Source organism: Tupaia chinensis, unplaced genomic scaffold, assembly GCF_000334495.1.
Source record: "Tupaia chinensis unplaced genomic scaffold, TupChi_1.0 Scaffold000063_1, whole genome shotgun sequence".
Taxonomy (NCBI): Eukaryota; Metazoa; Chordata; class Mammalia; order Scandentia; family Tupaiidae; genus Tupaia; species Tupaia belangeri.
This window is the reverse complement of record NW_006159521.1, coordinates 7,487,449-7,491,505: the sequence shown is the minus strand read 5'-3', so window position 1 is coordinate 7,491,505 and position 4,057 is coordinate 7,487,449. Positions and strand designations below refer to the sequence as shown.

The 4,057-nt window shown below is 42.1% G+C and overlaps 1 pseudogene; it reads left to right on the top strand.

Moving 5' to 3' along the window:
• Positions 1 to 63: 63 nt before the first annotated feature.
• LOC102493455 (prefoldin subunit 1 pseudogene) overlaps positions 64 to 4,057 on the top strand; it is a 24,677-nt pseudogene continuing 20,683 nt past the window's right edge.

Here is a 4,057-nt window from a genome sequence, read left to right as displayed (position 1 = left end):
CGCCACCCGCGTCCGGCACCCGGCTGCCGGACGCGCGTGCGCACGGGCTCGGGGACGGCCCCCGGCGCGCTCGGCGGAGTCGGCCGCGGCCACCTGGGCGGTGCGACCCGTTGCGTGGGCCGAGAGGTCAGGCGTGGCCAACCGCACCAACGTCCGCCCCGCCGCCGTTCCCCCGCCGCTTCGTTAGCCATTTTCTTGCAACGCCTCGAGTCTTGAGCAACAACGGTGCGCCTGGCACTACCCCCCCAGATAGTACGCGCGTTACTCAACGCGACCGAGGGGGCGTGTGCGCGCGCTGCACCTCCCGGGAAATACTTTGATGGTTCTGCTGAATAATCGAAAAATGTGGCCCGTGTGCATTAATGAACTAGGTTCCCCGAGCGCCATTCAAAAGGCCTCAGAGAAATCCTAGGGCTGTCAGTCCAAAGAATGCAAAGAGCCGGCCTGCCGGACTCTCCCTCCTGCGGTCTCAGGGACAAACACCATGCCTTCGGCCCATGCGGGCTTACTTTATGTAGGGCTGCCCTTGCTCGCTTGAAGAACAGGAAAACTTCCCCTCCGTGTTGACCTGTTTGCCATCCTCCCCGTGGACCTGATGGCTCAACGGGAAGTCGTTCACTGAAGTAGGAAATCAGTTTATAAATTCTTCTTGCCATTCTCCTAGACTGTTTTACCCTCCAAAATTTGGGATTCCAAGAACAGGGACCATCTTCTTGCGGAGGACCAGCCTATGCAAGTGAGTACCTATTCATAATTTTAGGCAGTATTATTCATCATCGAAGCATATGGAACAAAACTATGGATTCCATAAACTGAATATGATGCGTAATGAACTAGACTGGTATTTCCTGATTTTAAAATTTAAGTTGATGCGGTTTGACTCACTCTAGGTTGCTTTTTCCGGATTGACACGAGGAAAACTGGAAATTTATTTTTTAAAAAAAGACCGGACATTCGCGTAGTTCTTTACCACTTCTAAGGCACTTTGACATACAATAACCTCCTTAATCCTTCCCAACTCTGTGAGGTAAATCTCTGCGAGGCTTAGAGAGATTAAATGACTTGTCCACGTTCACGCAGCGGGTATGTGGCAGAGCCGCGCTCAAATCCGGGTCTTCTGATTCCAAATCCAGCCCTCTCTGCTAACATTGCTTTCACACTCATAGCATTTTAGAACTCAAAGGCTCTTTAGAAATGTGGCCCAATTCTCCTTTTTTTCTTACAGCTGAAGGTTTTAAGAGATTTATCTAGGGGTCCACAGCTAATTATTAACCACATTGGTGCTAAACCTCAGATCTCATTCCGGAGTTTTTTTCCTACTCAGCAGCCAGCCTCCCACCTTCTGTGGGTGCTTTCAAAGAGGAATTACACTCACTGAAAGCTAATAATATACCAAAGGGGAGTACATTTTGATTTGGCTGTCCTCTTTAAAATAATAATAAAAAAAACTAATAATAGAGTTGTCTCAAAACAGATCTGTGCCTTCTGATCTAATGTGCTTGACAAGGACACAATGTCTCTTGCCAAAGGGCTGAGAATATTTAACCTGAACCTGATCTTGAGAAGACAGAACTCCAGTTGTAGGACAAAATACCTGCTTTGTCTCTTAAAAAGGACAATATCCCGAAAGAAAAGCAGTAGCACTGTTCCTGAATAATGCTGGCTAAGAGACAGGGCAGCTAAATTTCATCTGTGATGGCTGTTTGGATCATAGATAAAAGAACGAAAAAGCTACTTTGGCACAGTTGGGTAAATTGGAACAATTGGAAATGTTCATTTATATTACATTGTGTCATTGTACCAATCGGGGAGCACAATTTTATGTGGAATGTCCTGGTTCTTAGGAGGTACTTGCTGAAGCTCTTAGAAATGTATTATTTTGTCTGCAACTCACTTTCAAAAAGTTGAAAGAGAAAGAAAAAGCAAATGTAGCAATATTTTAGTTATCATTAAAGTACAGTATCTAAGGCCAGCAGGTTTCAGTGGTGGTTAGGGGCCCTGGGCTCCCACATGGTCAATGGCGGTTCAAGTCCTGGACCTGGCAGCTTGCTTTCTCACTTTCCCTCTCCTTCTCTCTCTCTGTCTCTGTCACTCTGTCCCTCTCTGGCCAAATTTAAATAAATAAATAAATAAAAATAAAGTTAAATAAAATCATTCTTTTTTAAAAAATGAAAATAAAATATATAAAGTAAATGTGAATAAACTGTCCCTTGGACTGATGTGGATTAAGGTGCTGGATCCCATATCCCATATTTATTTAAATAAATAAAGGTTAAATAAAACAATTCTTTTTTGTTTGTTTGTTTGGTTTGGTTTGTTTTTTTGTTTTTTGGAGAGGTTTTTGCTATAGAGTACATGTGCTTGCCAGAGAGACAGAGAGAGACAGAGAGACAAAAAGTTAGAAATCACCTTCTAGGGGGCTGACCATGCCACAATCCCTTCTCCTCCATTCTTCTCTTGGGATTTTGGGTGTGCACACATACAGGGCCAGCGTGAGTTTCAAGCTGCTGGGTCACGTGGGTCCAGGACGCGAACTGCGGTCGACTATGTGAGAGTCCAGTGACATAGCTGGTTCCCAATAAAATAATTCTTAACACAAAAACTTTTTTAATCTCCAAGCAAAGCAAGGATAAAAAAAAAAAAAACATTTAAATTGTAAAAGTAATTTGGGGGAAAAAGAAAAAACAAAACCTTATGTTATGGCCAGCAGGTGGCATGGAGGATAAGGTAGTGGATCCCACATAGCCAAATCTACAGTTCAGGTCCTGAACCCAGTGGCCTGATTCATGCCAGGCATGTGTGTGTCCATGCCCAAAATCCTAAGAGGAGAATTGAGGAAGAGATAGCAGGTGACCATCCCTCTTGGGGAAATGATTTCTCAATTTTCTTCTCTCTGTTTCTGTCTGGTACATGTGCCCTATAACAAAACTAAAAAAGAAATGTATATAATGTAAGTGTTCTGAGCATGTTTAAGCAGGCTAGACTAAGCCACGACGTTCAGTAGATTAGATGTATTATTAATAAGTGTATTTTCAACTTATGATGGATTTATTGGAACATGAGCCCATAAAAAGGTGATTTGTACATAAAAATAAATATATATATAAATGTGTGTGTGTGTGTGTGTATAAACTACAGTAAAAATTATTTTTCTCTTTCATATTGACAATACGTTTGTTTCCTAAAATATCATAGGAGATCATAGCCAGTACACTAAGGCAAGAAAAGTAAAAGATATGAGATTTAAAGGAAGAAACAAGTCATTATCTACAGCCGATACTCTACAAAAATATTATTAGAATTCATTGAGAGATTTTAGCTAGCTTTCTAGGCAAACTGTCCATATATAGCAATCAACTGTATATCTGTACATCAACCATAAACAAAAGAAAATTTCAAAAGGACTCTTTTTTTAAATTTTAAATATTTTGTTGTTTTTTGCCACACGGTGCATGGGCTCTCCAGAGAGAGAAAAAGTGAGGAATAACCCCTGGGGGGGAGGAAGAATGGCCACGCCACAATCCCATTTCTTCCCATCTCCTCCTGGGACCCTGGACAATCACACTCACGCCTGCTGTGTTGCCCAAGCCACCAAGTCTGGGACTCAAACCACTCAGTAGGCCTTGTGTATGCCAGTACTCTAGTTACCATGCCACCTGCAACCCCCCTTTCTTAAAATTATAATATTAGGACCAGCAGATGGCATAATGGTTACATTGCTGGACTCCTACATAGTCTACCACAGTTCAAGTCCCAGACCCCACAGCTTAAAACTCATGCCAGAAACATGTACACGTGAGCTCAAAATCCAAAGAAGACAATGGAGGAAAAAGGATTGCGGCATGTCCATCCCCTCAGGGTGATTTCTCACTTTCTGTCTCTGTCTCTCTTTGTCTCTAAAAAAAGTGCACAGGCCCTATAACCAAAAAAAAAAAAAAATTAAGATAAAGAATTATTTTATCTGTATTTATTGTTATTATTATCTTCCAGTCTGATCAGATATATATATGTGTGTGTGTGTATATATATATATGTGTGTGTGTGTATATATATATAT